Consider the following 22,895-nt stretch of genomic DNA (forward strand, 5'->3'; position numbering starts at 1 on the left):
TATGATGTTGGCTGTCATTTTGTCATAGATGTCCTTTATTATGTTGATGTGTGTTCTCTGTATTCTCACTTTGCTGAGAGTTTTAATCATAAATGGGTGCTGAATTTTATCAAATGCTTTTTTGGCATCTAATGATATAATCATGTGATTTTTTATCCTTCCTTTTGTTTATGTGGTAATTCACATTAATTGATTTGCAAATATTATACCAGCCTTGCCTCCCCAGAATAAGTTCCACTTGATCATGATTTACGATCTTTTGAAATGTGTTGTTGGATCTGGTGTGCTAAAATTTTGTTGACAATTTTAGCATCTAAATTCATCAGGGATATTGGTCTATATTTTTCTTTCTTTATAATTTCTTTAAGTGGTTTTGGAATGAGGATAATGCTTGCCTCATAAAAGGAGCTTGGAAGTCTTTCCTCCTCTTAAATCTTTTGAAAAAGCTTGAGAAAGATAGGTGTTAGTTCTTCTTTGAATGTTTGGTAAAATTCACCTGTGAAGCCACCTGGTCCAGGACTTTTATTTGCTGTGAGATTCTTGATAACTGTTTTAATTTTATTTGTTGCAACTGATCTGTTTAGGATTTCTGATTCTTCCAGATTGAGTTTTGGAAGATTGTATGTTTCTAGAAATTTATCCATTTCACTAGGTTGTCCAATTTTTTGGCATATGTATCTTCATAGTATTTTCTTATAATCTCTTGTATTTCTGTGTTGTCAGTTGTTAGTTTTCCACTTTCATTTCTAATTCTATTTATTTGAGTTCTCTCTTTTTCTTGATGAGTCTGGTTAAAGACTTGTCAATCTTGTTTACATTTTCAAAAAACCAACTTTGGTTTTATTGATCTTCTGTATTGTTTTTTTAACCTCTATGTCATTGATTTCCACTCTGATCTTTATTATTTCCTTCCTTCTACATCCTTTGGGCTTTATCTGCTGTTCTTTTTTTAGTTCTTTTAAATGCAGGGTTAAGTTGTTTATTTGAGCTATTTCTTGCTTCTTAAACTATGCCTGTCATACTACACACTTCTTTCTCAGGACTGCTTTTGCTGTGTTCCATAAATTTTGAGTTGTTTTATGTTCATTTTCATTTGTTTCAAGGGAATTTTTTATTTCTTCCTTGACCTCATTGTTAACCCATTCATTATTTAATAACATGCTAGTTAGCCTCCAAGTTTTTGAATGTTTTTTTTAGTTTTTCTATTGTAGTTGATTTCTAGTTTCATGCCATTGTGATCAGAGATGATGCTTGATGTGATTTCAATCTTCTTAAATTTATTAAGACTTGTTTTGTGCTCTAATTGTGTTCTATCTTAGAAATTGTGCCATGAGCACTTGAAAAGAATACATATTTTGCTGCTTTGGTGTGAAAGTTTCTGAAGATGTCAATTAAGTCCAGTAGATCTAGTGTATCATTTAAGGCTGCTGTTTCTTTGTTAATTTTATGTCTGGAGGATCTATCTATTGATGTTAGTGGGGTATTAAAATCTCCTACTACTATAGTATTGCTGTTGATCTTGTCCTTTATGTCCATCAAAATCTGATTTATATATGTAGGTGCTCCTATATTAGGCACATAAATATTTACAATGGTTATATCCTCCTGTTGGATTGCTCCCTTTATCATTTTGTAGTGGCCTTCTTTATCCCTTACTATAGCCTTTGTTTTAAATTCTTTTTTGTCTGATATAAGTATTGCTACCCCAGCTTTTTTTTTCCATTTTCATGAAATATTTTTTCCATCCCTTCACTTTCAGTCTATGTGTTTATTTTGTTCTGAGCTGTGTCTCTTGTAGACAATACATGTACAGGTTGTGTTTTTTTATCCATGCAGCTACCCTATGCCTTTTGATTAGAGCACTTAATCCATTTACATTTAAAGTTTTTATTGCCATGTACTTATTTATTGCCATTTTATTCATAAATGTATAATCCTCTTTTTCTAGATTTTTTCCCCTTTGCTCTTTTACAGCAGGCCCCTTAACATTTCTTGCAGTACTGGTTTGGTTGTAGTGAATTTCTTGAGGATTTTTTTTTCTGGGAAGTTTTTTATTTCTTCTTCAATTTTAAATGATAGCCTTGCTGGATAAAGAAGTCTTGATTGTAGGTTCTTGTTTTGTATCACTTAGAATATTTCTTGCCAATCCTTTCTGGCCTCAAGTGTTTCTCATGAGAAGTAGAATGTCATCCTTATGGGGGCTCCTATAGTTAATTAACTGCTATTGTCTTGCAGCTTTTTGTATTCTTTCTTTGTCTCTTAGTTCATCGCTCATGAGTTAACTCATGTTTGCACTTGCATCAGCTATTTCAATTTTTGAAACTCAGAGTAATATAGGATTATTGTATTTGTGACTCTTTGCCCTGAGGCTCAGAGTTTGAAAAACAGCACACCATTCTATATTCTCATGCTGACTCCTTTTCTTCCTATTCCTCCAGTCGTGAGACCACAAAACCAAAGGTTTTTATGTTGAATAAAAAAAATCACAGTGTTTGTTGTGCTGTCTAAACTTGGACTATCTTCTAACCACTCACTAAGTTTGAACATGCATATCAAGCATATTTTTAAAAAATTTTATGCCATGTTCAATCATGTTGTTTACTATAAAACAATGACTTTTCTTGATATTTATGTTTTTATCACAATTATAGTATTACAAAAGTTGTGTTCATGATGGATCATGAAGTTGAAGAGCTTTTCAATTAATTATATGCAGACAGTTTATCTAATTGTCTAAGTGATTTTGAAATATATTATAGTGATGTAGAAATTGATAGTTTATCAGAAGACAGTAGTGAGTCAGATATTAGGCCACCAAAATGACAAAAAAGAAATATAATAAGACCTGATAGTAAAAGTTATTTTGAAGAAGAGTGGATTAAAAATGAAATTACACAAAATTTGGAGGATTATTCAAATATTTCAAGTGTGACTGCCGACTTTAGTGAGTCACGGAGCATCAGGAAAGTGATGAAATTACTTTTTAGTGATAATTTCTTTGATTTAGTTGTTTCTCAAATCAATTTATACTACCACCAAATAGAACAATTTTACAAAAAATCTACTAAAACTGTACTGTTGAGGAAAGTTACCAATACCGATTTAAAGGAGTTTCTTGGTTTGTTGATACTGATGGGACAAACAAAAAAATCACATTGGAGGGACTGCTGGTCAATAGACCTTTTGGTGGAAGCTCCAATAGTTTCTAAAACTGAGCAGAATGAGATTTGAGCAAATTTTTACAATTTTTCATCTTAGTGATAATTCACAAAATACATCTAATAAAGACAGACTGTTTAAAATTAGGCCTCTTTTGATTACTTTCTTTCAAAATTTCAGTCTTTGTATGTACCTAAGCAGTAGTTATCCCTAGATGAAGTAATGATACCATATAGAGCAGTGGTCCCCAACCTTTTTTGGGCCATGGACTGGTTTAATGTCAGAAAATATTTTCACAGACCGGCCTTTAGGGTGGAACAGATAAATGTACAAAATAAAAATATGTGACTGGCATAAAAACTATGGTATTTTTAAATATAATTGTCAAACTTATGATATTTATTGGGCTAAGTTAAAGGAGGAAAGAGCATGTCCTCATTATTCAGGCTGTATTTAAATTTGTTATTTTGACAAAGTTTCATATTATTTATTCTTTCTCTGCAGACTGGTACCAAATGGCCCATGGACCAGTACCAGTCCGCAGCCTGAGGGTTGGGGACCACTGATATAGAGGATGTATCAGCTTCAGAACATATAATCTGACAAAAATAATAAAATATAGGATTTTAGTGAGAATGCTTTGTGAAAGCAAGAGTAAATACAGTTGCAACTTTGAGATTTATTCAGGTGAAGGCAAAATTTAACTTCATTGTATCTAAATAAAGTATACTAAAGTTTATTTAGATTGTTTTACTTTCATACTCAATTACAAAAATATAGCCAGTGACATGAGATAACTTCTGCATAAAGTTGCAGGTCAACAATGTGTTATTTTTGACATTTTAATTAAGATGTGTCTTGGTGTAGGCCTCCTTGGGTTCCTTCTTAATGGGACTCTCTGTGCTTCTTGAACTTGTGTGACATTTTCCTTCATCAATTTGGGGAAGTTTTCAGCTATTATTTCTTCAAACAGGTTCTCTATCCCTTCTTTGTTCTCTTCTCCTTCAGGAACCCCTATGATATGGATGTTGTTTCTCTTCATGTAGTCACAGAGGTCTCTTAGAGTTTTCTCAAGTCCTTTTGGGTCTTATCATTTTGCTGCTCTATGTCTGTGATTATGTTTATCTGTTTTTTAAATTGCTGATTCAATTTTATGCTTCATCCAGCCTACTGTTGATTCTTTCTAGTGCAATCCTCATTTCTGATATTTTATTTGTCATTTCTGACTGGTTTTTTTTATGATTTCAATGTCCTTTTTGATACTTGCTATCTCTTTATTTAGGTGCTCATTATGTCCATCCATTGTTGCTTTAAGATCCTTGAGCATGCTAAAAATCATTATTTTGAATTCTGCATCTGCTATTTTGGTTACTCCCTTTTATTTACTTCTTTTTGGGGGGATTTCTTTTGTTGATTCATTTGGGTTGCATTTCTTTTTTCCTATTTTTTCTGTATGTACACTCCTCCTTTGGGCATGCTGCTTGTGTAACTAGCTGAGTCTAAGTTTGGTACTGTCTACCACCAGCTACCAGCTGTTGGTTTTAGATCTTCTTGGGTTTGCATCAGCTGTTGTTTGTAACCTGCTGTGGGCTACTTGTCTGAAGATACTGATCTTTTTGTTGTTCGTTTCTGCATTTTCTGTGCCTGGGCAATGTGGGAAGGGCCAACCTGTGTATAAGGCCAACCTGTGTATAAGGACCAGCTTCCTCCTGCTTAGAGCTGATAGAAGCTCCATAAAAGCCTCAAATTCTTTAAGAGTTGCCTCTACTTTTCAGCTGCTTCACCTCCTCTTGCAGTTGCCTAGTCTTCCCACAGAGTCTTCTGTAGAAAGACTACAGTGTTGGCCCAGACTTTTCTCATTCCAACCCCTCTACAGGTTGCAAGTTTGTTGGGTTAGGACAGCTGAGGTTGGGAATACCACATTGCTGGAACCTCCTACTTCAGGGGTCTTGTGGTCAGTGGCTCAGTACAGGGATTGTGGCCTCTACTCCAGAGCCTAATTCCTCAGCCACTGATGGATACTCAAATTTTATTTCTCCCCAACAAGGTGAGCCCCAGGTTTGGATCAAGTGGTGCTAACAGTTCCCTCTGCAGAAGTTTTTACTGCTGATGAGACCTCGGTCTCAAGGAGGAAGACTGAGAAGGTCCTCTCCTGGGGTTGACTGTGTCCCTCAGAAAGTGGCTAAGCCCCTCAGCCCAATCCAACAATATGCTCACAGGGGCCCATGCTTTGAATATCCATACTTGTAAAGCCAGTAGCCAGGGTCACTATCACAGCTGCCTGGCCAATGCAGGTTTGCATTAGATTCAGACAGATGGTAATGAAACAATGGAGCCAAGAACTGGTGGACCATCATCTTTAATCCTAGCTTGTACCCAGCGGGCAAGTAAAAACACACACTGGACTCTAAAACCCACTCATTCAGTGCCCACAAAGCTACTGACTTATCTGAGTTTCCTAGAATCAAAGGTTTCTAGTTCACCAGACTTATTCACCTCTGTTCTCCATCTCCTTCCTTCAACCTGCACAAACTGGTTTCTCATTCAGCATTCCACCATCTTGACCGCTTCTCTTGGCCTCCTCCACATGGCCTTTCTTTGCCCTCCTCTCTAATGCTAATCTCAGGAACCGAGAGAGAGCAAGCTCCTGGTCTGCCCCACTTTATAGTATAAAAATCAAAACCTTTAATCCAATATACAAACAAGGAAGTCTCTGATACAAAGTCATTTATCTGAGGCATAATGGGATTTCTCATGAGAGTGCACCACCCCACATCAAAAAGGGTGGGAAAGACTTAGTCCTAAAACCAAGCCCCAGGCTACAAGGATCCTGCCTGCCCAGGGCCAGCTCCCAACACACATTAATATAATCACACCCATCCCAAGCAAGAAGGGCAACCAATATAATCACCTGGGCAATGGGCTTCCACATGGGCAATGCCATCTTTAACAAAGTGAGCATAATATATTTAAAATGCCAACAATACTCTAAGCCTCTCTCCCTTCCCCCTTTGGAGTCTAGCCCAGCAGAGTAGGATACCTAGCACCCAGGCCAGCTGACTGTGAAGCTCCACCCTATTAGATGCACATGAGCTGCTGTGCCAGTGCTGATCACAGGGAGCAGAACTCACCTCAGCTGGGCAAGGTGTGAGGAGCCCTTCCTTAGGATACTCTAGCAAGGGTTGTTAGGTTCTGAATCGATGTTCTCCACAGCTAGCCATTGGATGTGTCAGTCCTGGGCCTCCCTGGCAGGAACCCTACACAGACCAGTACAAGATACTGCCTGTGACAGGCCCTCAGCAGACTTCTTGAAGCTATAAGCAATCCAGGGTTTGTTGTTGCCTCTTTTGAGCCCTAGTGCACATGGAAGTACCATCTGTACATCTAGGCTGAGTTTTACTCACTCTAGAACTGGGGGAAAGTCTGCTTAAAAGGCCATGTTTCCTCGAGTCCATTCTTCTGCAGCCTCTGTCTACTGGTTGCTTGTTGGGCTCAGCAGCAAAATAACCTCTGCTGGAGTCTAGCTTTTGCAGCAATTCAAGGATTAGAAAGGGTAGTGGGTGTGGCTTTGCCCTTTGCCCCAGGTGTCAGTTTGTCCATACCTTTTTCACAGTCCTCTGTAGGGTGTGGCCACAGGAATCTGGTGGGTGTGGCCTCTGAGACCTGGATGTGTGGTCTGCCTGCCCTCCAGACAGTTTCAACTGATTCTCCTGTGAGGTGAAAGCACCTATCTTAGACACAGGAGTGTGGGGGTATGGGGGAAGCTCCAGTCTCAATAGCAGGAGGCTGAGTCACTGAGGAACCCCCTGCTACCTGGCCTCTCAGAACAACCCGTCGCCATGACTGGGGTAAGAGAGACTCCCAAGTGTGGAGCAGTTGCTTTGCCCCAGACTGATGCTGTACTAAGGGAATGCTCTGCTCAAGAAATATGGCAACTGCAGTACTGGAGAATAATTCAGCATAGAGTTTCCGCTGGCTGTCCCCCACAGTGTCTCTCCTTGGGCTTCTAATTTTACACTTTCTTCACACAACTGCAGTCCTCTCTCCAGACAGTTTCTACTGAGTCTCTCGTGGGGTAAAAGCACCAGTCTTAGCATCTAGAGTGAACGTGTGAGGGAAAGCTTCAGTCTCAACACCAGAAAGCTGAGTCACTGATGCATCCCCTGCTACCTGGTCTCTCAGAATGACCCATCACGATTCTGAGGTAGGAGAGACTCCTGAGGGTGGAGCAGTTCCTTTTCCCCAGGCTGGTGCTGCACAATGGGGATACCCCACCCAGGAAAGATGGCAACTGCAGTATTGGAGAATGACTCAGCATAGGGTTTCTGGTGGCAATCCCCCACAGTGTCTCTCCCTGGGCCTCCAACTTTACACTCTCCTCATGCAACTGTAGTCCTCTCAGCTCTCCCTCCACTGGAGCCTCAGGTAAGTGACTATGAATGAGATTTTCTGTCCGGGCCCTTTAAGATGGAGTCTGCATCTCAGAATGCTCAGTTTCTTTCTCACAGAGAGAAACCTGTCTCTTTTCACAGCTAAATATTGTGTGGGCACTTCTTCTAGGCTTTGGGGCTGTAGGCCAAGACTCCAGGGGTCTGGGCTTGAGCACCCACACCTCTCAAGGTGACTGACCTTCTTCACAGTGATAATCCTTCCAGACCCTGCTCCTGGGAGGGGGCAGCCCATTCCGTCTCTTCACCCTTCCTACCAGTCTCATTGAAGCTTCTTCTGTGACCTTTGGTTATAGAGTCCTCTTCTTTTAGTCCAGTGGTCGGAAAACTTATTAGTCAACAGAGCCAAATATCAACAGTACAATGATTGAAATTTCTTTTGAGAGCCAAATTTTTTACACTTAAACTATATAGGTAGGTACATTGTTATTAATCTAATTAGGGTACTCCTAAGCTGGCCTAAGAGCTGCACTCAAGGGGCCAAAGAGCTGCATGTGGCTCACAAGCCGTGGTTTGCCAACCACTGTTTTAGTACAAAGTTGGTTTTTGAAGATGATTGTTCTTAAATTAAGTTGTAATCCAATTTGGTCCTGGGAGGTGGTAGTTGGAATGTCCACCTACTCCATTGCCATCTTGGAATCCTGGATGTGTGTATGTATACAAACACACACACACACACACATATATTAATGTGGAACACTTCACAATTTCTGTATCAACCTTGTGCAGAGGCCATGCTAATCTTCTCATATTATTCCAATTTTAGTATATGGCTACAGAAGTGAGCATGCTGGTATAATTTTTTAAATAGTTGTTATGTTTAAAAAGTGAAGTATACATTGGTTCTGTATATACATTTGTATATACATTTGATAACAAATCTGTGTCCAAAAAAAAAAACAACTAAAAAACAATTTAGAAATTACTTAAGCAAAAGAAACTATATTTTCACTTCCATACTTAGGGAAATATACCTAGAGGAGTACACAAACTTTATACAAAAAGCCCTTGAGTCTCACTTTTCTTTATCCTGTTTATAAATCAAAATTAGATAATGCAATGAGATTTTAAACATTTACAAAACTTGCAAGTGTTGAATTATGTTTCAGTTCTGAAACAAAAGCTACAAGACTTACATTTTCATGCCATTGACTCCACGTACTTTTTGTTTGTTTGTTTGTTTTTTGTATTTTTCTGAAGTGAGAAGCCGGGAGGCAGACAGACTCCTGCATGTGACCAACTGGGATCCACCGGGCATGCCCACCAGGGGGCGATGCTATGACCATCTGGGCCACTGCTCCATTGCCACAGGAGCCATTCTAATGCCTGAGGTGGAGGCCATGGAGCCATCCTCAGCGCCCAGGCTAACTTTGCTCCAGTGGAGCTTTGGCTATGAGAGGGGAAGAGAGAGACAAAGAGAGAGAAGGAGGAAAGGGTAGAGAAGTAGATGGATGCTTCTCCTCTGTGCCCTGGCCAGGAATCAAACCCAGTACTTCCATATACCTGGCTGACACTCTACCGCTGAGCCAACCGGCCAGGGCCTCCACATACTATTTTGTACATTATTTAGTATATTTTTCTAATTATCAATGTACAGATATTTTAAAACACTTTTAAAGAGAATATATATTTTATATGTATAAATGTATTTTATGTGGTTATATTTAGTCTTTTTGTTTTGTTTTTGGTGAGAGAGAGAGAGACAGACAGACAAGAAAGGAGACAGATGAGAAGCATCAGCTAGTTTTTGAAACACCTTAGTTGTTCATTGATTGCTTTCCCATTTGTGTCTTGTGTGTGGGGGGGTGTTGAGCTAAGCCAGTGACCCCTTGTTCAAGCCAGCGACCTTGGGTTCAAGCCAGCAACCATAGGGTCATGTCTGTTATCCCACACTCAAGCCAGTGACTGCACTCAAGCTGATGAGACTGTACTCAATCCAGGAACTTCAAGATTTTAAACCTAGGACCTCACTGTCCCAGTTTGATGCATTATCTACTGCACCATTAGACTAGGTATACATTTAAACGATGTTTTCATTGAAGCTATGTTGTAATTTTAGTCCTCTTTAAAAATCCAAGGTAATATTAGATCCCATAAAATATACTATATGATTTTTTCACTGTATCTAAAAGTATTTCCATTTATTTCCCTTTCTTGAAGTAATAAATAAAAAATAAATATTGCTGCAAGACATGTCCAAAAATTTTTTTTTAATTTTTAAATTTTATTTAGAAAATTAACTTTAACATGGTGACATTAATCAATAAGAGTACACAGGTTTCAGGTAAACATTTCTATAGCATTTCAATTGTTAATTATGTTGTATACCCATCACCCAAAGTTAAATAATTTTCAGTCATCTTATATTTGTCTCTCTTTACACCCTTCCCCCAACCTCCCAGTCATCTCCCCCTAGGCGACCCCTGTGTTTTGGTCATTTGACCCCCTCCAGGGTCGCGACCCACAGGTTGAGAACCGCTGATCTATATCCATGAGTCTCAGTTTTATATCTCACCTATGTGTGAAATCATACAGATCTTAGCTTTTTCTGATTTATTTATTTCACTCAGTATAAAGTTCTTAAGGTCTATCCATGTTGTCGTAAATGTCACTATGTCATCATTTCTTATGGCTGAGTAGTATTCCATTGTACATATGTACCACATCCTCTTTATCTAATCCTCTATTGAGGAACACTGTGGTTGTTTCCATGTCTTGGCCACTTTGAATAATGCTATAAGGAACATGGTGGTGCATGTGTCTTTTACATACCAATGTTTTTGAGTTTTGGGGATAGATCCCCAGTAGAGGGATTGCTGGGTCATGTGGTAATTCTACTTTTAATTTTTGAGGAACCAACCATATTTTCTTCCATAATGGTTGTACTAATTTGTATTCGCAGTAGCAATGAATGAGGTTTTTTTTTTTCTCCACAGCCTTTCCAACACTTATTGCATGTCTTCTTGACAATAGACAATCTAACAGGTGTGAAGTAATATCTCATTGTAGTTTTGATTTGCATTTCTGTAATTACTAGTGAATATGAGCATCTTTTCATATATTTGTAGGCCATTTTATATCATCTTGGGAGAAGTATCTGTTCAGGTCCTCTTCTTATTTTTAAATTGGATGGTTTGCTTGTTTGTTCCTGAGCTTTGTGAGTTCTTTATATATTTTGGATATTAACACTTTATTGGCACTGTTGTTTGCAAACATTATCTCCTATTTAGTTGACTGCCTATTTGTTTTGTTGTCAGTTTCTTTTGTTATGCAGAAGCTTTTGATATAGCCTCATTCATTTACTTTTGCCTTTATTTCCCTTGCCTTTGGGGTCAAATGCATACATTGTTCCCTATGGCCAAGGTCCATGAGCTTCTTACCTATGTTTTCTTCTTTGTAATTTATTGTTTCAGATCTTATATTTAGGTCTTTGTTCCATTTTGAATTAATTTTTGTACAGGGGAACAAACTAGTCAAGTTTCATTCTTTTGCATGTGGCTTTCTAATTTCACCAGCACCGTTTATTGAAGAGGCTATCTTTTCTTCATTGTATATTTTTGGCTCTTTTGTCAAAGATGACTTGTCCATATATATGTGGTTCCATTTCTTGGCTCTCAGTTCTGTTCCATTGGTCAGTATGTCAGTTTTTTGGCCAATACCAAGTTGTTTTGATTATCATGGCTCTAAAGTATAATTTAAGTTCAGACTCTAAAGTATAATTTAAGTTCAGGCATTGTGATACCTCTAGGTTCATTCTTTTTTTTTTTTTCTGGATTGTTATGGCTATTAGGGTTTTCTGTGGTTCCAGACAAACCTTGTAATTTTTTATTCTATTTCTTTAAAAAATGACATTAGGATTTTGATGGTGATTGCATTAAATGTGAATATTGCTTTGGGTAACATGGCTATTTCAATATTGATTCTTCCAATCTATGAACATAGAATATTTTTTTATTTTGTTGTATCTTTTTCAATTTTTTTAAATAATGCTTTATAGTTTTCTGTATATAGGTCCTTCACATCATTGGTTAAGCTTATTCTTAGATATTGTTTGGTTGTTGTAAATGTAAAATAATTTTTTTTAAATTTTCTGATGTTTCATCGTTGGCATATAGAAAAACAGGGGACTTTTATATACTGATTTTGTATCCTGCAACTTAACTGTATTGCTTTACTGTTTCTAGTAGGTTTTGTTTTTGTTTTGGGTTTTTTTTTGTTTTTTTGTTTTGTTTTGTTTTGTTTTTGAGCATGTACATGATCATGTGATTTGCAAAAACGGATACCTTTTATTTTTTTCTCTTGCCTAATTGCTCTGGCAAAAACTTCCAGAACTATGTTTAATAAGAGTGGACTGACTGGGCAGCCTTGTCTTGTTCCTGATTTTAGAGGAAAAGCCTTTAGCTTTTCACCATTTAGTATATTATTAGCTGATAGTTTGTCATATATGGCCTTTATTATGTTGAGGTACTTTTCTTCTGTTCTAATTTTATTGAGTGTTTTAAACATAAAAGGATGTTGTATCTTATCAAATGTCTTTTCTGCATCTATTGATAGGATGATACAATTTTTGTTTTTTGTTTTCTTGATGTGGTGTATTATGTTGATTGATTTCCACATGTTCAACCATCCTTGTGCTCCTGGAATGAATCTCACTTGATTGTAATGTATTATTTTTTTAATGTGTTATTGTATTTTATTTTTTATTATTTTGTTCAGGATTTTTGCATCTCTATTCATTAAAATCATTGGTCTGTAGTTTTCTTTTTTTTATGTTGTCCTCGGCAGGCTTTGGTATGAGGATTATCTTGGCTTCAAAAAATATGCTAGTGAGTATTTTTCTTCTTTTTTTTTTTCTTTTTTCAGAGACAGAGAGAGAGTCAGAGAGAGGGATAGATAGGGACAGACAGACAGGAACAGAAAGAGATGAGAAGCATCAATCATCAGTTTTTTGTTGCAATACCTTAGTTGTTCATTGATTGCTTTCTCATATGTGCCTTTACCATGGGCTTTCAGCAGACCAAGTAGCCCCTTGCTCATGCCAGCGACCTTGGGTCCAAGCTGGTGAATTTCACTCAAACCATATAAGCCCATGCTCAAGCTGATGTCCTTGGGGTTTCGAACCTGGGTCCTCCACATCCCAGTCTGATTCTCTATCCACTGTGCCACCACCTGGTCAGGCAGTATTTCTTCTTCTTAAATTTTCTGGAAGATTTTGAGAAGGATAGTTACAAAATCTTTTTCAAATGTCTGGTAGAATTTATTAGTGTAGCCATCTAGTCCTAAACTTTGTTTTTGGTGAAGTTTTTCATAGTTGTTTCTATTTTCTCCCTACTTTTAGGTCTATTGAGGTTTTCCACTCTTTTGTGACTCAGTCTAGGAAGTTTGTATAATTGTAGAAATTTATCAATTTCCTCTTGGTTGTGAATTTGGTGGCATATAATCTTTTGTAATATTCTACTGTGATCCTTTGTATATCTATGACTTCTGTAGTAATTTCTCCTCTTTCATTTCAAAGTTTGTTTATATAAGCTTTTCCTCTTTTTTTCTTAGTGAGTCTGGACAGCTGTTTTCAATTTTATTGATCTTTCCAAAGAACTAGCTATATGTTATATTAATTTTTCTATGGTTTTTTTGTTCTTTATTATATTTAGTTTTGCTCTAATTTTTACTATTTTCTTTCTCCTGCTGACTTTGGGTTGCCTTTGTTCTTCTTTTTCTAGTTCCTTAAAGGTATGATGTTAGGTTCTTTACTTGGGATCTCTCTGTTTCTTGATATAAGCCTGTAATGACATAAACTTTTCTCTGCTACTGCTTTTGTTGTATTCCAGATATTTTGATATATCATGTTATTTTTATTTGTCTATATATATCCTTTGTTCTCTTGTTTTATTTCTTCTTTGACTCAGTAATTTTTTAGAAGTGTGTTGTTTAATTTCCACATTTTTGTGGGGTTTTTTACTTGCTTTTACAATTGAATTCTAATTTCAAAGCCCTATAATCAAAAAATACACTTGGTATAATTTCAGTCTTCCTGAATTTGTTGATGTCAGTTTTGTGGTCTAATATATGGTCTATCATTGAGAAAGTTTGGTGCACATTAGGGAAGAATATATAATCTGATGTTTCAGGATGAAATGTCCTATAAATATCTGTTATGTCTTTTTGATTCAGACTGTCATTTAAGCCAATATTTCTTTATTGATTTTCTGTTTAAATGATCTATGTAAAGCCATCAATGTTGTGTTAAAATTTCCAAGTATGATTGTATTTTTGTCTGCTTCTATTTTTAGTTTTTTAATTTATTTTTATTTTATTTTATTGTTGTATTTTTCTGAAGTAAGAAGTGGGAAGGCAGAGAGACAGACTCACGCATATGCCTGGCCAGGATCCACCCAGCAAGTTCACTGGGAAGTGATGCTCTGCCCATCTGGGACATTGTTCTGTTGCAACCAGAGCCATTCTAACACTTGAGGCAGAGGCCATAGAGCTTTCCTCAGTGCCCAGGCCAACTTTGCTTCAATGGAGCCTTGGCTGCATGAAAGGAAAAGAGAAATAGAGAGAAAATAGAGGGGGAAGGGTGGAGAAGCAGATGGGCATTTCTCCTGTGTGCCCTGGCTGAGAATCAAATCCAAGACTTCTACATGTTGGGCCAATGTTCTACCACTGAGCCAACTGGCCAGGGCCTGCTTCTATTTTTAGATCAGTTAGTAGATATCTTATAATTTTTTGTGCTCCTTGGTTTGGTACATATATATTAAGAAGTGTTATGTCTTCTTGATATGATGCCCCCTTTATTATTATGAAATGTCCATCTTTCTCTCTGTTTACTTTTGTTGCCTTGAAGTCAGCAATATCAGATATAAGTATGGCTACACATGTTTTCTTTGGATATTATTTGCTTGGAGAATCATTTTTTAACCTTTCATTTTGAATCTACTTTTTTCCTTGCAGCTTAGACATGTCTCTTGAAGGCTGCATATAGTTGTTTTTTTTTTCTTTTTGATACAATTTGCTACTTTATGCCTTATTGATGAATTCAGTTCATTTACATTTAGGGTAATTATTGACACTTTAGGATTTCCTATAGCCATTTTATGTTTTGTTTTCTGGTAGCTCTGTGTCTTGTTTGGTTTTTCTCTTTTTTGTTTCTGTCAGTTGTTTATGTTTGGTGGTATTCCATACTTCTTTCCATTGTTTCTATTTTTTTAAGCTATGTATTTCAGTAGTGGTATTTTTGTGGGTGGTTACCATTAAGTTGTTAAGAGAAAAATGTTCATATATACAAGAGTCATTTGTCTTATGAGTGCTTCTGCACTCAATCTTCCTTTGTCTTTGCAAATCTTAATTCTCTCTCCTTTTATTGCCACAGATTATCCTTGATTTTATTGTGACTTTGTTGGAGCTTTTGCTTGTAGTTTGTTTTGTTCTTTGTATCTGGTCTAATAACCCCCTTGAGTATTTCCTACAGTGAGGGTTTTCTGGTTTATAATTTCCTCAGCTTCTGTATGTCTGTAAAATGTTTTATTTCTCTTTCATATTTGAAGGATATTTTTTATGGATAAAATACTCTTGGCTGGTAATTCCTCTCTTTCAGTACTTAGAATGTTTGGGGCTACTTTCTTCTGGCTTGTAGAGTTTCTGATGAGGAGTCTGATGATAACCTAATGGGCTTTCCTTTATATGTTATGTTCCTCTTTTTCTTAGCTTCCCTGTGAATTCTTTCTTTTTCAATGATATTTGACAATTTTATTATGATGTGCCTTGGAGTAAGTCTATTTGGGTTGTAGTAACTCAATATTCTGCTTGCTTCTTGGAATTTAAGGGTCTAGCCAGGCTGATGCTAGAAAAATTTTAAAAATGCAATCATGGCCTTGGCCACTTGGCTCACCAGTAAAGCATCAGCCCAGTGTGTGGAAGTCCCGAGTTTGATTCTGAGTCTAGACACACAGGAGAAGCCACTATCTGCACCCATCCCCCTCTCACTTCTTTCTCTCACTGTCACTCTCTTCCCATCCTGCAGCCATGGCTCCATTGGAACGAGTTGTCCCCGGGTGCTGTGAATGGCTCCATGGCCTCATCTCAAGCACTAAAATATCTTGGTTGCCAAGCAATGGAGCAGCGGCCCCAGGTGGTCAGAGCATAGCCAGGTAGGAGGTTTGTCAGGTGGATTCTAGTAAGGACACATGTGGGAGTCTGTCTCTCTGCTTTCCTGCTTCTCACTTAATAAAAATAGACCAGGTGGTGGCACAGTGGATAGAGCGTCGAACTGGGATGTGGAAGACCCAGGTTCAAGACCCCGAGGTCGCCAGCTTGAGTGTGGGCTCATCTGGTTGGAGCAAAAGCTCACCAGCTTGAGCCCAAGGTCACTGGCTCAAATAAGGGGTTACTCATTCTGCTGAAGGCCCACGGTCAAGGCACATATGAGAAAGCAATCAATGAACAAATAAGGTCTCGCAACAAAAAACTGATAATTGATACTTCTCATCTCTCTCCGTTCCTATCTGTCCCTCTTTCTGACTCTCTCTCTGTCTCTTTTAAAAAACAATCACTTAATAAAAAGAAAGTAAATAAATAAAAAATTTAAAAATAATTTAAAAATGCAATCAAAACTACAATAAGGTGTTTTTTCTTAGATATAGAAAAGCTGATTTTAAAATTTAATTAAGAAGAAAAGGACATAGAATAGTTACGGATCTTGAGAAAAATCAATAAACTTAAAGAATCACATAAACCAAGTTTATGATTCATTATATAGCTACAGTAATTAAGAGAGTGTAAACTGATGAAGGGACAAATCACAGACACAGAATCAATGGAACAGAATAAGATTACAGAACTAGATTCCAACCCAAAAGTTAGGTACATGATTTTGACAAGGTTTCAAGTACAATTTAATAGAGAAAGGATAGTATGTTCAAAAATTGGTGTTGGATCAGTTGCTCTAAAATGAACCTCAAGCTAACTCTCATAGTATAAGTTAACTCAAAATTCACTATGAAATAAATTAAAACTATAAAATCTTAAAATTTAGTCCTCATAATCAGTGGTTAAGCAGTAAGCTCTTAGGTATAACACCAACTATATTATTTATAAGGAAAACCAAACAAACCCCACAAAAAACAAATAAATCAGACCTCATGAAAGTTAAAAAGCGTTTGCAGTATATATGTGTAAAAAATTATCACATTATGCACCTTACATTTACCAATGTCATGTATTATTAAATCTTAATAAAGCTGAGGAAGAGTTTTAAACTGTTGTCTTATGAAAGAGCCAATTAGGAGAATGGAAAGACAAGCTGCGATTAGAGACATTATTTACAAACCACAGCTGATAAAAGACTAGTATTTAGAATACGTAAAGAATTCTCAATACTCAACTAAACAATCCAATTAAAAAATGGGAAAAAGATATGTATAGGTATTTCACCAAAAAGGATATATAGATGGTAGAAAAGAATACATTATTAACTGCAAATTAAAACTACAATGAAATGTCTCTATTAACACTCAGAATGGCTAAAATGAAAACTAGGGAAGCACCAAATGCTGACAGTGATGCAAAAATTCAAGAGCAATCAATTCTCTCATTGACAAGTGGAAAAATAAATAGATGGTATATTCATATTGTGAAATACTTTTCAGCAATAAAAAGGGACAAACTATTTATACACACAACTTGAATGAAACTACAGAGAATTATGTTAAGTAAAAATAAATAAATAAATAAAAAACTATATCCTAAAATTAAGATATTATATGATTCCAGTTATATAACATTCTTGAAATAACAAAATTTTGGAAATATAAAACAGATTAACGGTTGCCAGTCTTAAGGAGGAGGTAGGAATGGGATATGAGGGAGGATTGTGGTCAGAGGCAGATTAAGGTCGGTTGAGGCTCCGGGTGCAGAAGAAAATATTGAGCTTCTTTAAAAAAAGAGAGAGACAGGGAAAGTAAAAATATATGCTAACTATATTTTTTAAATAAATAAAAATTATTATGTACTATTAATGTTAAAGTTGCACATATGAAACCAAACTTGATGTTATTAGAAAAAAGTGTAGAGATGGTGTTTTGTGGGGCCCTTCAGAAGTGGGTCCAGGACACATGCTTAGTGCACCGCTATTAAATCCACCTCTGCTTGTGGTAATGGAATGGCTCTGGGTCTTGCAAAATAAGTATATAAGGAAGGGAACTTACCAGGCTTGTTTGCATAGATGCAAAACCAGACATCTGCCTTTTCTCAGTAGAATCTCAAAAGTTTACATAGAGGCCTGAACTTGGTTCATTCACAGATTCAGTCCAGTTGATCTCAGTGATGCCTTAAGGCTGGTCTCTAAAGCTGATCTCTTAAGGCTGCATCCTAGAAATGACTTTAGCTATGGGGACGGTGAGCAGAATGTGTATTCCAAGGACAGGCGAAGGGAAAGAAGCCTCCAGTTGCTCTGATCCAGCTCCTGGGTCAACTGCCAGTCACATCTTCTTAATGATGTTGGACATAATTTGGTCCAGAGATTCTGGTGGCTTGGATTCTTGAATTTAGTGGAGTGTTGAAAAGACGTTAGATTATAGATGTATTTTGATTGCAGAGCAAACAGGATTGCTGTGAGAGTAGAAATAAAGAGGGGTCCAGACAGGCTCCAGAATTATTGATTGAGATATTGTAAATACATATTAACATTTACTGGAAAAAAAGGAAGAAGATTGAAGAGCTGGGGCAGCAGAATAGGGGAAATAGAAAGGATTTTGAACCTAGACATATTAAGGTTAAAACATATTACATACCTAAGTGGATTTAAGAATGAGAAAATGTAATTATATTATAGTAATGAAATGTAGTTTTACTTGGAAACAGTCACCTTTCCAAGAATTAACATTTTAATCTATAAAATGTACAAATTAATAGACATACTTCATAGTACAAGAACTAGGTGATAGAATATTATAAAGAACTCAGGAAAGGGCCTACAAGTAGGTAGTAATCAACAAGTGCTGAACAAAACAACAATACTAACACTTACCATTATGCTCATTTATATCTGTGTGAATAAGGCAAACAAACAGGAAGATAGGAAAAGTAAACCAAGAGTGCTGGAGTGGTAAGGGGCAAAGGGTGCAAATAGAGGCGAGAGGGGACATCACTGAGAGGGGGCCGGATAAAACTGAGGGAATGAGGTGGGGAGCTCTGCAGCGATCAGTGGAAGAACAAGTGCCAAGTGTAAGTGTATTATGCCCTTAATAGGAGCAGTCAGTGTAACTGGAGACGGAGCCTGAGAGAAAGTGGTAGGCATGAAGGCAGAGATGTAACAAGTGGCTGAATCCTTATCATTCTACACACTTTTACCTTGATTCTGAATAAGTTGGGAGCCACTGGAGAGTTGTGATCTGACAAATATTTACAGAATCACTCTGGATCCTTTTTGAAAATAAACTCAAAGAATGCAAGAGCAAAAGCACAGCAACAGTTCTGAGGCTTTGGCAATTATCTAGACCAGTGATTTTCAACCTTTTTCTCATCATGGCACACATAAACTACTAAAATTCTTTGGCACAGCAAAAATATATTTTTGCTAATCTGACCAAAAAAAAATAGGTATAATTATTATTCTTTCACATTGGATGGCTATTGTTATTTTAGCTCTTGTCATTTTTTATTTGACAACCTAAGGATTTTTAAAAGAGGTCAGTGTTCCTGACTAAATCATCAAGTATTATGTGTTTCAAAAATCAAGTATTATGTGTTGCAGCTCACTGGTTGAAAATCACTGACTTAGGCATGTCAGTGATTGCAAAGTTTATTATGCATTTTTAACTTAAAGTCTTCAGTTTCTAACTTTTTATCAAAATTGAATTTTTTTTTTGCTTTTAAATGACTACTAGGTCTCCAAGACTTAGAATGAATATATCGCAGCCTCCTTCTTTTACTCTCGTGTTCATTTCACAAGAGCAACCACTTCCACATTATTTCAGTTGCCCAGAGCCCCAACCCCCTCCTGCTATATAAAAAAGGAATATTTAGCTTTCTTAGCTCCCAGGCACCAAATATATTGTACATATGCCCACAGACACACTTCCCATCAGTCCATTCTATCAGTAGAGTCAGAGTTGGCTTGACCAATATCTAGCATTTATATTCTGTTGATTCTGTATCAATTATTTTCTACTCAGCCATGTAATGCACTTTGTTTGGATATTCCTTCATTTCTTCTACACTCTTTTTATCATCCAAAGTTAATTCTTGTCAAATATTTTTATATGTTTCTTTTAATGATTTGCATTAATTTATTCCCAAATCTTTTGTTGACATATAAAACTTTTCTTAGCACATTCTAGTAATAAAGTAGTCCATTTTTCCATATTCTGTTTTCTTTTTTCTTACCTGTATCCCTATATCTTTCTGCTCTGATCTGTATTGGTTCCTCACCAAGTTAATATCTTCCAATATTTTTTCACTATTTTCTTGTAAAATTTCCCTCATTTCTTTCTTATGCTATACCCCATCTTAAATGTATTTTCTCTCTTTGTTTCTTTATTTGTTTCTTTCTTTTTTCTCTCTCCCTTTCTTTTTTCTTTCTCTTCTTTATTTTTTCTTTATTTCTTCTTCCTTTCTTGTTTTTTGTTTGGTTTATTACATGATTCTTCTAATTCCTGTGTCTTTCTGAGCTTACTATGATACCTGCTGATATTTTTGCATTCTACAATTAGCTATGTTAATCATTATTTATATATTTGTGTTCCAGCTTTTTATCTCCACTATTTTCTCTATTCATGTTTTTTTAAAATATACTGCTCATGAAAATTAGGGGATATTTAATAGCTTCATATTCATTTTGAAATATCCCCTAAATTTAAAATATCCCCTACATTTTGTGAGCAGATTTTGTTGAATTGCCTCATAATCATAAGTGGGGTTTGGGGAAGAAAGTCCACTCAGGGAAGATAATCAGAACAAGAAATATTTAATTGGCCTTAATTCACTTAACCATAGAGTATAAATGTTTCTCCATATCAATAAATATTGTATGTTACATTCAGATTGCATTAATAGTTTATTGCTATAAATATAAATATTGTAAATATATGCATACACATAGTTTTATCATATCTCTAACAATCATGTAGGGTAAATTTGGCTAGATATACAGCTACTAAAACAAATATGTATTTTTAAAACTGAGATTAGGTGTTATTTTTAGTATAAAGACAGAAGTCATCATATATGTTTAGAAAATACAGAAAAACTTTTTTCTTCTACAATAAAAAAGTAATGTTTCATTATGTAATAATGGCACAATTAAATATTTTAATATTTAATGATTTAGGCTTTATATTTCTCTCTATTTTCTGTGTTCCCCTGTTGACCTCTATCACATGCCATGTTGGTTTATGTTAATATATATGTAGTAGTATACTAGTAAACAACAGGTGTAGGAGAGTGGGCTTTGCTTTGTAGTGTTTGCCAGTACTGTGGTATAATCAGTTCCACTGTGGCTGATTTTCAGCTATCAACCTCACATCACTTATGAAAGCAGAGTTGGAAAAAGAACAAAATTAACCCTTGTGAGTCAATGAGAGTCAGCTCCAGCACACTGTAAACATGCCATATATTTTTTAAATCTATTATAGCTTGCTGTTTGCATTATATGGTTTGAAGTAGTTTTTTTTGTTATTTAACAATTTATATATTTTGATGTGCAAAAATATTACTTTATACCTCCTCTTTTATGTTAAATATTCTGTCTTAGCTACAATAATGTGTAGATAGTTTATTTATATTTTCTTCCAGTGCTGTTTTGGTTTCAGTTTTTTTATACTATTTGTTCATCTATTTGGAACTTCTTGTAAGAAAAAGTGTAAAAATATGTAGCCTTACATCTTTAAAAATGTTGGTAATGTCTCATTACCATTTATTGAATAATAGATCTTCTCTTATATTAAAAATGCTAACTTCATTACATTCAGAATCATATATTAATTATATCTTTATATGTCTCTTTATTCCTCTATCAGCCTACTCTTGAATTTGCACTGTGCTTTTAGAAAAGTTTTAGGTTTAATTGCATCAAAACAACTCAGGATAAATTTAACCAGGGAGATGAAAGTCCTATACTTAGAATATTATAAGACACTGAAGAAATTCAAGAAGATACAAATAAATAGAAGCATATAGCATGCCTCATAAATAAGAAGAATTGATATCATTAAAATTTCGATGGAGGGGTGGAGAGGTAGATGGGCACTTCTCCTGTGTGCTCTGGCCAGGAATCGAACCCGGGAATCCTGCACACCAGGCCAATGACTCCAATGGGTCTACCATATCATGCTTTTTACTTAAAAAAAAAAATTTACATTATTTTTGAATGCTGATGAACAGGAGACACCAAATCTTTTTCGCCTGCAAACTACTACCTTCTTTATTAGATCTAGCTAATAACACTGTTTTGCCTTTTTCCAAATAGCTCCAGATATATGGAAAAGATTTATATAGGTGGATGGGGATCCTCAAACCCCTCAGCGAGATCTTCTGAGAATGGCTTTTAAGATACCTAGAGGCAGAAAAAGCCCAATAGAGATCAGGGGAACTACCAGCTTTTAAGATACACCCTTAAAGGCTCCAACGCCCCAAAGGGGTCTCATAGGATGCCAACTGGATCCTGCTTCAATAGTGGAAAGGAAGGTCAATGAGCTAAAGCCTGCCAGGCTTAGCTAAAGCCTCACAGCTAAGAGGCTTTTCCTCACAGAGCTAAAGCCACCTCTGCTGTGAGGAAACAGGGACACTGGAAGGTGGGCTTCCCCCTCGCTCCTCTAAGGGAGGGTTCAGTCTCTTCCAGCCCTGCTCCAGCCACCTATGACCTAACTTTACCCAGAAAGCTGGGGTTTGCCACTGAAGGCTGAAGGTGCCCAGGGCCGTTGGCCCCATCTACAACACTGTGGACGAGCCTAGGGTATTTCTTCCAAGAAGCAGGTAAACTGATCTCATTTGCACAAGGGCCACTTAACTATGTTTTGCCTGAATAGTCAGGTTTTTTATTCTTCCCTCAAAGATCTCTATTGTGGATGTTGATAGTCCTATTTTCTGCTGCTTTGCTTAATATATAGTGTTTTCTTTATCCCTCCTACCTCAATGCCCCACTCATATTTCAGGCTGGGACCTACTCCTAATATAGAGCTCTCTTTCCTCCTTTTGCCAACTTGTATTATGAATTTACCTTTGCCACCCAGCTTAGTGTATCCCAAGGTTCTCTTTACCATGCCACAGTCACAGAGCTCCAGGGAAAAGCAACCT

At 36.5% G+C, this 22,895-nt stretch overlaps 1 non-coding gene across 1 annotated transcript; it reads right to left on the reverse strand.

The window, feature by feature from the left end:
* Positions 1 to 8,292: 8,292 nt before the first annotated feature.
* On the reverse strand, positions 8,293 to 8,394 carry LOC136327970 (U6 spliceosomal RNA). The gene has a single exon (XR_010730018.1). It is a non-coding gene; the product is annotated as a U6 spliceosomal RNA (small nuclear RNA).
* Between the last annotated feature and the right edge of the window lie 14,501 nt (positions 8,395 to 22,895).

This window comes from Saccopteryx bilineata, chromosome 2 (assembly GCF_036850765.1).
Source record: "Saccopteryx bilineata isolate mSacBil1 chromosome 2, mSacBil1_pri_phased_curated, whole genome shotgun sequence".
In the NCBI taxonomy this organism is placed as follows: domain Eukaryota; kingdom Metazoa; phylum Chordata; class Mammalia; order Chiroptera; family Emballonuridae; genus Saccopteryx; species Saccopteryx bilineata.